The following is a 12838-nucleotide window of genomic DNA, read 5'->3' as shown; positions in this document are numbered from 1 at the left end:
GGGAGCGCACCGCGCCGTGACGTAGCGAGCACTGCGGGCCAACAGGAGCGGGAGGGCGGGGCGGAACCGCCCCTGGGGACCGGCGCGGCGGTCACGGGGAGGGGATGACGCAATGACTGGAAACAGCGCCGCCTGCCTTAGGGACTGCGGCGGGGCGGGGCGCGGCTGGGGGCGGGATCCGGTCCGGTCCGGTCGGATCCGTTGGGGCTCGGCGCGGCCCCGGCGCTTCCCAGCGCATCCCGGGGCATTCCCAGCCCTTCCCCGGGAGCTGGGGTCCCGGTGCCGCCGCCGTGACGCGGGTGGGTGCGGGCGGTTCCTGTCCTCGCGGTCCGTGTCCATTCCCAGCCGCTTGTTTCCTCCGGCCGAGCACCCCCGGTGCTGTTAAGCTGCCCCCCCCCCCCCCCGCCCGAAGAGCGGCTCGAGTCCTCGCGTGCTCCCTGCCGAGGCGCCCCGAGCCAGGCACCGGCCTCGGCTGCGCTTCCGGCGGCCTCGGCCTCCCCCTGCGCTGCAGCCCCGATGGGGGAAGCTGCGTGGATGCAGCGCGCGCCTCTGCGCCGGACGCGAGGAGGAAGGGGGTGTCCGAGACCGGTGCGAGGCTCAGACCAAAGGGGCCGGGGCAGAAGCTCTGCCCCCTCAGTGACACCCCAGCCCCCCGGCACCTCCCAGCCCCTCTAGAGCCCCCCAGCAAACAGGGGAACGCCCTCGTCCCCCCCCTCGTCGTCCCCAGGGACGCCTCAGAGCCTCCCCGGTCCCCCCCTCTCCCTGCATGCGCTGGAGCTCAATTGTGCGTTGTTGCCTGCTACAGAGCACTCGAGTCCCGCAGCGCTGCGGAACGGCCGGGAGCGGGCACCGGAGAGGATGCAGGCGATTGGAGCGCAAGCGAGGAGCGAGAGCAGCGCTGGACAGGTCCGTGTCCTGGCTCCTCCGCTGTGCGAGCGGGGCCTGGAAGCAGTTCCCGACTCTGCCCTGCCTGTCCTGCTCGGCTTGGGAACGGCCCCCAGGCAGGCACCGCTCTCCCGCAGCGTCCTCGCGGGCGCGGAGCCTTCGCTTGGGAGCATCACTGTGCCCAGAGCCATTTCCTTCTGCTCGCTCCATCATAGCTGCACCCTGGGCTGGGAGAGAAGTTCTGCCCTTTGAAACAGGAGGGATCTCCCCTGGCACCGGGGTCCACTTGTTCTTGAGCTCGTTCTTTGTCTTTTCTCTGTTTTTTATTTGAGTTCGCTGTGTGTGCAGTAGAACTTGGGGCATCACAGGGGCAAGTGCGGGGCGGCTGGGAACACGAGTGGTGGACTCCTCTGCAGCTCTGCAGACTACGCAGCAAACCGCAGGCAGCACCAGCACAGTGCTTCTGACAGCGCAGCTCAGCCACCAGCAGCAGCGCCAGGAAAATGCATTTGAACTTGGGGGGGACGGAGGGGGGGGAGAGTGGTGGTGGAAAATTGAATGATTCTGCTCTGAGAAGTCTGTTCTGACTGCCAGCCTCGCGGGCTGTATGACCAGGAGCATGGCAAGAGAACAAGGGAAGGGATGATCTGGGATACTCCATCCAGGTTTCAGATCCCCAGTTCAGGAACGCTATCGGCAGGCAGGAGCGGGTTTAGAAATGGGTCCTCAGGACAGGAGGGACTGGAGTACGATGCCTGTGGGGAGAGGCTGGGGGAGCTGGGCTTGTCCAGCCTGGAGAAGGCAAGGCTGATGGGGACCTGGGATCTTGGGAGGGGAAGGCTGTTGGGGACTGGCTGCCTCTGGCTTCAAGGAGGACATGGAGAACACAGAGCCAGGCTCCTCACCATGGTGCTTGGTGGGAGGACAAAAGGTGATGGGGGATAGTGACAGAGGAGAGGTTCAGCCAGGACAGAAGGAAACCTTGTTCCCATAGGCTCAGGCAAGTGCTGCATCAGGTCACCCAGAGAGGCTGTGCAGCCTCTGGCCTTGGGGATTTCCAACTCAGAGTGAATTAAGCGTTGAACCTCTTGCTCTGACCCTGTTCCTGACAGGTTCGACTTGAGACCTCCTGGGGTCCCTTCCAACCTCTGTTCTCTTATGATCCTACAATGATGGGCTTATGAAGGGTCACAAAGATGCTCTAAGGGCTGGATGATGATGCTCTAACGGCACATCTCTGATGATGACAGCTGAGAGAGCTGGGGGTGTTCAGCCTGGAGAAGAGAAGGCTCCAGGGAGACCTGGCTAAGCCCACACCTAAGCAGGGCCTACAAGAAATCTGGAGAGGGGTTTTTTGCAAGGGGCTTTAGGGACAGAACAAGGAGGAACAGCTTTAACCTGACAGATGGGAGAGTGAGAGGAAATGTCAGGAGGAAGCTCTTCTCTGTGAGGGTGGTAGGACACTGGCACAACGTGCCATCCCTGGCAGTGCCCAAGGCCAGGTTGGGCACAGGGGCTTGGAGCAATCTGCTCTAGTGGAAGGTGTTCCTGCCCATGACAGGGGGTTGGAACTGGATGAGCTTTAAGGTCCCTTCCAGCCCAACCCAGTCTGGGATTCCAGGATTTAGGAATCAATAGCATGTTGAGGAGAGGATGCCCTTGAAGGGAAGATTCAAAGGGGATTCTCAGGCTTTCCCAGAGCACACAGAGCATTTCCCAGTCTGGAATACAGGAAATATTGGACTGAGTCCATGCAGCCAAAGGGAGGCAGAGCAGTGCAGCTGGGCTGCAGCTAAGGCGTGTCCTAGGCAGAAGTGGCAAGGGAGCAGAGTACAACACAACCTCCTTGGATAGCGGATGCCCTGCTTTGCCATGACAGCCGTGACAGAGCCCCAGTCTCTGCCCACAGGGTTCCTGGGTGGGAAACCCAGGTCCCAGCATGACCATGCCACATCAGCCATGAGACAAGGAGGCACAAAATCACAAAATGAAATATAAACATTTGTAGATAAGTAGAAGGGCAGGATGATTGCTTTGTCTGTAGTGTTAACAAACCAATCGAGCTGGTGTAAACATCTACTGGGGAGTATGTGGGAGTAGCAGATGTCCAGGGTGGGCTGCAGCTAAACTAACTGATAAGTAGAAGGACAGGATAATTGCTATGTCTGTAGTGTTAACGAGCCAATTAAGCTGGTATAAACATCCACTGTGCATGCTTCAAAGGCTGCCAGAAGTGATGAGGATTGTTGGAAGAAGTAAACGACCCCCAAATACTGCCACCACAATTCTGTACGCACGCGGGAAACTTTCTGGAAAATGATGTAGTTCATAGGTAGCCTCATGAATATGCATGTAAGCACGTAATGAATATGTATGCCCAGTGACTATAGAAGGACGGCTTGCGTAGCAATACGGAGACACGCTAGGAGGAGCTATCCCCCGTGTCTCCCGGCGCTGCCATAAAGAATACCTGCTTGTCAGCTTGAAAACTTCGGGGGCGACTTCCTGGTGATTTCTCCAAATCAATTTGGCGACCCAGATGGGAGCCTCTCTGCTCGGCTGCAGTACTCACCGAGGACAGGGCTCCCTAGGGCCCTCGGGAATTTTTCCCGGAGGGACCCCTCGACTCATTCGGATCACTGCGGGAGCAGACAAGGACCATCTCATAAAAGGTATTCTTTTCTTTTATATAGTTTGTAAAGTGCAGGGGGCATCTTACATAAAGACTAAATCGAGTTGGTAAGCATATGCAAGGTTAGGAAGCCTTCCGTAAATCGAGATAGGAAAACTCCTAGGTAAAGGTGTATACCTGGCTGCTAGCATCCATTTGGTATACACCCACGAGAAGCAGGGGGCATCTTGTAGTTTGGGTCCTACAAGATGCAGGGGGTGTCTTGTGAAAATGGTTTTGGATCTTGTTCATATTCGACTTACTTTGTGGCTTGTTACAGTACTGATTTTGGTCTCGTGATTTTGGTCTCGGTGACAGGACGTTATAACTGTGTTACGAATTGTTGTTTGTTTGAATTTTAGTCTCTGTCTCAAGTGTTGTAAGTGTATGGAGTGTGTCTGTGGGATCCCGTGTGTGTGTGTGAATGCGAGATTGATAATGGGAAATCAACAGAGTGGAGAAATCTTGGAAAAGAGTCTTTTAGGGTGCATTTTGGCACACTGGAAGGAACTTGGAGGGTCTCCGGGGGGCTCGGTAAATAAGAAAACATTGGTAAAATATTGTGACCAATGGTGGCCTTTGTATATTTTGGAAGATCAGGGAAAATGCCCTGAAAATGGCCTAAAAATGGAACTCTGAACTATAATACATTGTTACAATTAATGTTGTTTGAGGTGGCAAGGAAAATGGGATGAAGTAATGTATGCAGATACGTTTTTCACTTTAAGAAACCACGTGGAGTGACAGACTGAATGCAAAATTAATACAGCTCTGCCAGATCCCTTAATTTTGGCTTTGGAAAAGGACAGGGAAAAACTGAAAGTTAAGATGGAGAGATGTTGTTCAGCCTGTGATATTGGGGAAAGATGTTTAAAGTTAAAAAAACAGTAATCAGGAAGATAGACTGGAAAATTGTGTGTCACAGGTACCTCTGAGAGGAGCACCCTCTGCACCTGTCCTGTCTGATATTGATAAGGAGGAAGAGATTGCTGTCATTGGCAAAAAGCGGCAGATTCACATTCAGAGTTAAGAAAGGGTTGAAGCAGAGGTGCTGTTGCAGAGGCAGGCATCTGCAGCCCCTGCAGAGCAGGGTGAGCAGCTGTGAGATAAAAAAACAAAAGGGAAAACCAAGGGGGAAAGGAGGGGAGCCCGAGCAGCTCCTGTGTTTGAGCCTGGGAGGAGGGATGTCGGGCAGAGGTGGGGGAGTGGGCTCTTGGAAGTGAGACTGGCCTTGGGGGGGGGGGGGGGGGGAGGGGGCGTGGAATGCCATGGGATGGTTCCGGCGACTGAATTGCAACTAGACTGACGGGGACCTGGGGAATCTACCCTACCAGATCCACTGGTTAAATTAAAACTAGGGACTAGAGGAAATAAAGTGGAATTTTAGTGGTTACAGGAGCAAGTTATTTGGTATTAAATCAGAGAGAAAAGAATTCGCTACAGATGTGGGAGCTACTGGCCACCAAGAAAAAGAAAAAAAAGAGAGGCATTCTTTCTGAAACCTTTAAAGTACAAATTGGGAAAACAAATAGGAATGCATAAATTTTTATGCATGCCAAATTCTCTAAAATCTTTATTAGAGCGAGAAGCAACATTTAAAGAAGGCAAAATGGAATTTAGAGTTAAAAATAATCAATTAATTGCAGTTTTGAGTTTATCTTTAATTCAGCAGACAAGCAAACAGGAGGACCTACCTGAAATAGAAGAAAACCTTAATCAGGTATATCTGGGAGTATGGGCATCTGAAGTTCCAGGTAAGGCGAAAAATGCTTTGCCTCTTAAAGTATAAATAAAAAAGGGTGTGTGTGTGTGTCTTGCTCAATTAGAATAAAACAATATCCCTTAAAATTAGAAGATCAAAGGGAATAAAAAATAATTGATAAATTTTAAAATATAGATTATTAATTGAATGTGAATTGGAATATAACACTCCTATCTGGGCAGTAAAGGAATATAATGGGAAAAGTTGCAGATTGGTTCAAGATCTCAGGGCAATCAGCAAAACAGCAGAGGATATTCGTCCAGTAGTAGCTAACTCGTATGACTTATTGACTAAATTGAATAATAATCAGAAATGGTTTGCTGTCCTGGATTTAAAGGACGCTTTCTTTTGCTTACCATTGGCCAAAGAAAGCCAAAGTTATTTGCTTTTGAATGGGAAAATCCTGACACAGGAAGGGAAACTCAATTAACTTGGACAGTATTACCTAAAGAGTTTAAAACAGTCCAGCAATTTTTGGAGGTCAGCTAGCATGAGAACTAGAATCATGGAAGCCACCTACTCAGACGGGACTCTGCTACAATATGAGGATGACCTATTAATTGCTACAGAAACAAAGGAAGAATGTATCCAGTGGACAGTGGAATTATTAAATTTTCTGGGACTGAATGGTTATCGGGTATCCAAATGAAAGGCCCAACTAATCCAAACCTGAGTTTTCTACCTAGGATATGAAATAGCAGGAGGACAGACTGAGCCGCTAGAAAAGAAGCTATTTGTCAGACTCCATGACCGTTGGCCATCAAGGAGGCCCGGACATTCCTGGGAATGACTGGATGGGTGCAGATTTTGGATCCATGATTATGGTGTTCTGGTAAGACCACTATATGGACTGTTAAAAGGAACCCCCCCTCTTTAAAATGGACTGATACAGCAGAGGGGGCTTTTAAAAAATTAAAAACAGAGCTAATGAGTGCTTCAACTCTGTGACTTCAATGAGAGCTTCAACTCTGTGACTTCTGGATGTGACTAAATCCTTTAGGCTATATTCCTATGAAGAACAGAAAATGGCTTTGGGGGTCCTTGCTCAGAAACTAGGACCATACAGAAGGGCAGTGGCATTTTTTTCAAAACAGGTGGATGAAGCGAGCAAAGGATGGCCTGGATGCCTAAGGGCTGTAGTGGCGGTTGTCATGAATATTGACAAGTTCACCCTGGGACAGAAGATTACTGTGCTAGTGTCCCATGTGGTATCAGCAGTCCTGGAAAAGAAAGGAGCCCACTGGTTATCTCTTTCATGTTTTTTAAAATACCAGGCCACCCTTGTGGAACGGGATGATACAGAAATTGTGGTCACTAATGTTGTGAATCCAGCATCCTTTTTGCAGGAACAACTGACAGAACTACTAACACACAATTGCTTCGCCACCATAGAGACTGTGTATTTGAGCCGACCAGACTTGAAAGAAAAACCTCTGGAAGGTGCTGATTCTTGGTTTAGTGATGGTAGTAGCTTCATGAAAAATGGTGAATGAAAAGCAAGATATGCCGTTACCACCACTTCACAGGTAATAGAAGCTAAACCTTTACCAGCAAACACCTCTGCCCAGAAGGCAGAAATAACAGCATTAACGAGATCCCTGGAATTGGCTAAAGATAAAAGGATAAATATTTGGACTGATTCTAAATAAGCATTTGGTGTGGTCCATGCCCATGGTGCTATCTGGAAAGGGCAAGGACTTTTGAACACACAAGCGAAACAGATTAAACATGCTACAGAAATTCTACAATTACTAGAAGCTGTTCAGCTACCTGACAAAGTAGCTAATATGTACTGTAGAGGACATCAAGGCGACTCTGATCAGGAAATTGGAAATAATTCGGCCAATTTTGAAGCCAAACGAGCAGCTGAACAATCTAAACCCATGTCCTTAATCCCTGATGGCAAACTAACAATTGAGAAATCTGAACCTGGGTATTCAAAAGAGGATAGAAAATTGATTCAAGATCTAAAAGGACAGGAAAACAAAAAGGGTGGGGCTCAGATACCTGATGGGAGAATTGTAATCCCCTATAACCAACTCTGGAAGTTAGTTCAGGAGGAACATAATAAAACTCATTATGGTAGTAACCCTTTGTATAAATACTTAAACAAAAAAATTGTAGGAAGAAATCTATATACTATAGTTCAATTAGTGACAAAACAATGTCAGCTATGTCTTAAAAATCCTAAAACTGAAAATGGGAATCAAATTGGGACAAATGTGAGAAGAAGTTATCCAGGACAGCAGTGGCAAACAGATTTTTCTGAATTACCAAGAAAAGGAGGTTATCAATATTTGTTGGTGTTAAAGGATAGTTTTTCAGGCTGGCCAGAAGCTTTCCCTTATAGGATAAATAATGCAAGACAAGTGATTAAAATATTATTTAACGAGATCATACCTCGTTTTGGAGTACCAGAGGCAATTTCTTCAGACGGAGGTTCATACTTTAGTGCAAAATTGTTACAAGAAATTAGCAAAAAATTAGAAATTGATTGGCAACTACATGTTCCATACAGGCCTCAGGCCAGTGGGCAAGTAGAAAAGATGAACCATCTGATTAAACAACAGATTAGTAAAACATGTCAGGAAACAAATTTATATTGGTACCAAGCATTACCACTGGCTCTATTAAGAATTCGAACTAAACCTTGGTCGAAAGAAGAGGTTAGCCCATTTGAGATTTTGTATGGAAGACCGTATCAGTCCCAGTTTAAAGGAGAAAGTCTTCAGGGAGTGGGGGAAGGCTATCTCTGACAGTTTCTGATCAATCTGGGAAAACAGTTGGAGGAGATAAATAAGAGAATATTAGGGACAAGAACAAGAGGTTTAGATTATCCGATTCACCCTTTCAGATCTGGAGACTGGGTTTATGTTAAGAATTTTTCAGGAGATCCTCTACAGGAGAAGTGGAGCGGACCGTACCAGAGATTACTGACTACCTTTACAGCAGTGAAGATAAAGGAACAACCTGCTTGAACACATTACTCGAGAATAAAGAGAGCACCAGAGCCAGAGAAGACACGGCAGGTCAAACCTTCAGGACCCTTGCGTACGAAATCTCATAATTTGGACTTGTATGATAACGGGCACACAAGCTTGGGACCAGAACTTATACCTGAAATAAGTGCAGAATGTTACTAAGGTTTTTAATCGTAGTGACTGTTGGGTGTGTGCGCAGTTGCCTAAATCAGGAGAAAGCCTGGATCAGCCATTAATTGGAGTTCCAATTCCTAATGCTGTCTCATGGACAAATTTGTGGGTGAACACTAGCAATCTGTATTCGAAGGAAAGGTTAAAATTTGGAATAGTAAATCCTAATCCAGGTAATAAATATTACAGCTATGCACCAGGAACCAGGGTAGGAGATTATGCTTGTTTAAATGCCACAGATGTAGGTCACCATTCAAATTGCAATCACACTATTAATATAGATCGTATCATAGTTCAGTGATGGCCCATTCCTAAAGGGAAAGGATGGTATTGGTTATGTGGAGAAAATGCTTATAAGACTCTAGCCCCCAACTAGAAGGGGGCATGCACCTTAGGTGCTGTAATACCCAATTTTACTATTATCGACAGGTATCCTTCCGCGACCTCAATTAAAAGTTTTGCTAAACATTAAGGAAGGGTTTAACCCTATTATTGAACAGCACACTGCATTTCATAGTTTTGTAAGAGGGCTAATTCCATCTTTGGGAATAAGTGAATTAGAGAAGGCAATTGTAAATATCTCAGCAACCATAGAGGAAATGGAAAGTAAAAACATTGATATAATCCAGGCAGAACGAGAGATAACTAGCCTATCTAAGGTGGTATTACAAAACCGAATGGCTCTAGACATGTTATTGACATGTCTCCCACCTGAGGGAGGGAACATCAGGGCTTGCTTCAGGCTGCTTCCCATGGTGTTCCCTTGGCGCCCCAGGGAACCCTGGAGAGAGCACAACTGGGCAGAGGCTGAGCCACCTTGAGCTGAGCATCTGCTGCTGAGCTGGGCCGGGCTCCTGGAACGCAGATAGATGCTGGCAAGCGGGCAGCTCTGCAGAGAGACAGCTCTGCCCAGGAGCAGGGCTGGGGAGCTGCCTGCAGGCACGCAGGGGGGACCTGAGAGCCTCAGAGAGCTTAAAGGCACTTGGCAGTGGAGGATGCTGAGAGCTCCCTGCAGGAGAAACATTCCCAGCCCTGTGCATGTTAAGGCTCAGGGTGCAGGGCAATGCAGCTGCAGTTTCTGGAGGGGCTCTCCTCAAGCTGCTGCCTTGGACAGTCCATGGGATCTGTCAGGAGGACTCTCTTGGTTCCTGTGTGTAGATAAGGAGGAGGATGTGCTGCAGAGCAGGGCTTCCCTCTGCACCATGGGAGGGACAGAACAAGGCAGGTTTGTTCTCCCAGGGCTTGCTGCAGGGTGTGAATGTGGGTGTGCAGCCAGGGGTGCCCAGCACTGTCCTTGCGAGCAGGGTCCCTGCAGCCCAGGGACTGTGTGCCAGGGCAGGGACTCTGCCGCCTGCCAGGGTCAGCACTCAGCCTGCCCGGGAGCTCCCCATGGTGCTGGGGGAGAAGCTGGGGGAGAAAGAACAATCCCCGGAAGGGAAGGAAAAGTGTTCTTGTGCTGTGGAGAGGGTGCTGTGTGGGTCAGGGCTGCTCAGAGTTTCACATCACTATGAGTATGTTTGCAGAGGGTCCTTCTGAAAGACACTGAGGCAGTGTTTACCTGAAGTTTACCACACTTCTTTAGCTTATCTATGAGGATGCTGTGGGAGACAGTATCAAATGCCTTACTGAAATCAAGAAAAACTACATCTACCGCTCTACTATCATCCCTCCACCTAGTCTCTTCCTCATAGAAGGTTATAAGGTTGGTCATACATGAATTCCCCCTCATAAAACCATGTTGGCTGTTCTTAATGACACCCTCATCCTTGATATGCCTAGTGATGGAGTCAAGAATAAGTTGTTCCATCACCTTTCCAGGGATGGAGGTAAGGCTGACCGGTCTATAATTACCCGGGTCCTCCTTCTTGCCCTTCTTATAGATTGGTGTGACCTTTGCCATCCGCCAATCCTCAGGCACCTCGCCCGTTTCCCACGACTTACCAAAGATGATGGAAAGTGGCTTAGCAATGACCTCCGCCAGCTCCCTCAGCACCCGTGGGTGCATTCCATCCGGACCCATCGATTTACAGATGTCCAGATCGCATAGCTGATCCCTAACCCAATCCTCATCTACCAAAGCAAACTCCTCCTTTGTCCTGACTCCTTCTGGGGCTATAGAAATCCGGGGCCCTCGGGGAGAGTCTGCCGGATTAAAGACAGAGGCAAAGAAGGCATTCAGCACCTCTGCCTTCTTTATATCCTCCGTCTCCAGGGCACCCACTTCGTTCAGCAGTGGGCCTATATTGCCTCTTGTGTTAGTTTTATTTGCTACGTATTTGAAGAAGCCCTTTCTATTGTCTTTAACCCGACTAGCAAGATTGAGTTCCAAGGAGGCCTTAGCTGTCCTAATTGCCTCCCTACATCCTCTAACAACTGTCCTATATTCCTCCCAAGCGGCCTGCCCCTTGGGATTGCCTCTGCCGAGGCAATGCTGTGGAGCAGTTCTTCTGTGAAATCCCCCAGATCCTCAAGCTCTCCTGCTCACACTCCTACCTCAGAAAGTTTGGACTTCTTGTGCTTGGTTTGTGTTTGACACTTGGCTGTTTTGTGTTCATTGTGGGGTCCTATGTGCAGATCTTCAGGGCAGTGCTGAGGATCCCCTCTGAGGAGGGATGCCACAAAGCCTTTTCCACGAGCCTCCCTCACCTACCTGGCTGTCCTCTCCCTGCTTGACAATACTTCAGCATTTGCCTATCTGAAGCCCCCCTCCAGCTCCTCCCCATCCCTGGATCTGGTGCTCTCAGTGCTTTCCTTGGTGGTGCCTTCACCAGTGAACCCCCTCATCTACTGCCTGAGGAACCAGGAGCTCAGGGATGCTGTGAGGAAGCTGTTGACTGGATATGTTTCAGCAGCCATAAACTGCCTGCTTTCCTCTGCAAAGGGCTGCCAGTGTAGGTCACGACGGACCAGGTCTGTCTTTCACGCTTTACATTTGTTTTCCTGTTTCAATTTGTGGTTACATTGTCTTCATAGAAATGTCACTTTTCATCTTCTCCTGCTTAAGTAGCCACTCGTGTTTTGTGATCCACAGACTTTGTGTCAATGGGGCTCTCTTACAGTATTTCAGTAAAATAAATGATTCTGCAGCAACATCTTCTCTGTGATATGTCCTCACGTGGCAGGAATGAAGGGGAATGAAATCAGCTTTCTGGCTGCTCCAGCTCTGGGATGGCTGCTCTGTGCCTGGAGCAGGAAGAGCTCTTGAGGAGCCCAAGGGCCAGGGCTGTTGTGCTGGTGTGGGGAGATGGGATGGCATGGGGGGGGGGGGGGGGGGTGTGTGCCACAGACCTCTCAGGGTGTCGTGGGCAGGAGAGCAGGGGACACAGGGGTCCCTGAAGGGGACTCCCCTGCAGTGGCACAGGCTGGGGCTGCCTGGCTGGGAGCAGCCGATGGGAAAGGTCTGTGTGGGCAGGAGCTGGACAGGAGTCAGCTTGTGCCCTGGCAGCAAGAGAGGACAGCAGCATCGTGGGCTGTATGACCCGGAGCACAGCAGGAGAACAAGGGAAGGGATGCTCGGGAATACTCCATACATGTTTCAGATCCCCAATTCAGGAATTCTATTGGCAAGAAGGAGTGGCTTTAGGAACTGGCCGTCAGGACAGGCAGGGACTGGAGCACTGTGCCGTTTGGGAGAGGCTGGGGGAGCTGGCTTCTCCAGCCCAGAGAAGGAATGCTGATGGGGACCTGACATCTTGGGAAGGAAAGGTTGTCGGGGACATGAAGAATACAGAGCCAGGCTCCTCACCATGATGTCTGGTGGGAGGACAAAAAGCAGTGGAGGATAGTGGCAAAGGAGAGGTTCAGCCAGGAGAGAAGGAAACCTTGTTCCCATGGGCTCAGACAAGTGCTGCCTCAGGTCACCCAGAGAGGCTGTGCAGTCTGTGTCCTTGAGGATTTCCAACTCAAACTGAATCAAGCCTTTATCCCCTTGCTCTGACCCTGTTCCACACAAGTTGTACTTGAGACCTCCTGGGGTCCTTTCCAACCTCTGTTCTCTTATGATCTTACAATGATGAGTTATTAAGGGCCAGAAAGATGCCCCAAAGGCTGGAGCACATCTCTGATGAAGACAGGCTGAGAGAGCGGGGGATGTTCAGCCTGGAGAAAAGAAGGCACCAGCAAGCTGCCCATATCTAAACAGAGCCTACAAGAAGTCTGGAGAGGGGCTTTTTACAAGGGCATGCAGTGACAGGACAAGGGGGAATGGCTTTAAACTGATAAAAGGGAGATTTATCTTGCACATTCAGATGAAGTTTTTCCCTTTGCGGGTGTTGGGACACTGGCACAGAGTGCCCAGAGGATTTGTGGCTGCCCCATTCCTGGCAGTGTTTGAGGCCACGTTGGTTGGGAGTCATCTTAAGTCTGAAG

At 49.4% G+C, this 12838-nt stretch overlaps 1 long non-coding RNA gene across 1 annotated transcript; it reads left to right on the top strand.

Annotated features, from left to right (window-relative positions):
* Positions 1-142: 142 nt before the first annotated feature.
* LOC136003737 (uncharacterized) lies at positions 143-1181 on the top strand. Its single transcript, XR_010608174.1, has 2 exons — positions 143-299; positions 806-1181. It is a non-coding gene; the product is annotated as an uncharacterized LOC136003737 (long non-coding RNA).
* Positions 1182-12838: the final 11657 nt, after the last annotated feature.

The sequence above is a fragment of the Lathamus discolor genome, chromosome 23, assembly GCF_037157495.1.
Source record: "Lathamus discolor isolate bLatDis1 chromosome 23, bLatDis1.hap1, whole genome shotgun sequence".
Lineage (NCBI taxonomy): Eukaryota > Metazoa > Chordata > Aves > Psittaciformes > Psittacidae > Lathamus > Lathamus discolor.
Note: the sequence above shows the minus strand (reverse complement) of the source record. Positions and strands in the feature narration are given on the sequence as shown.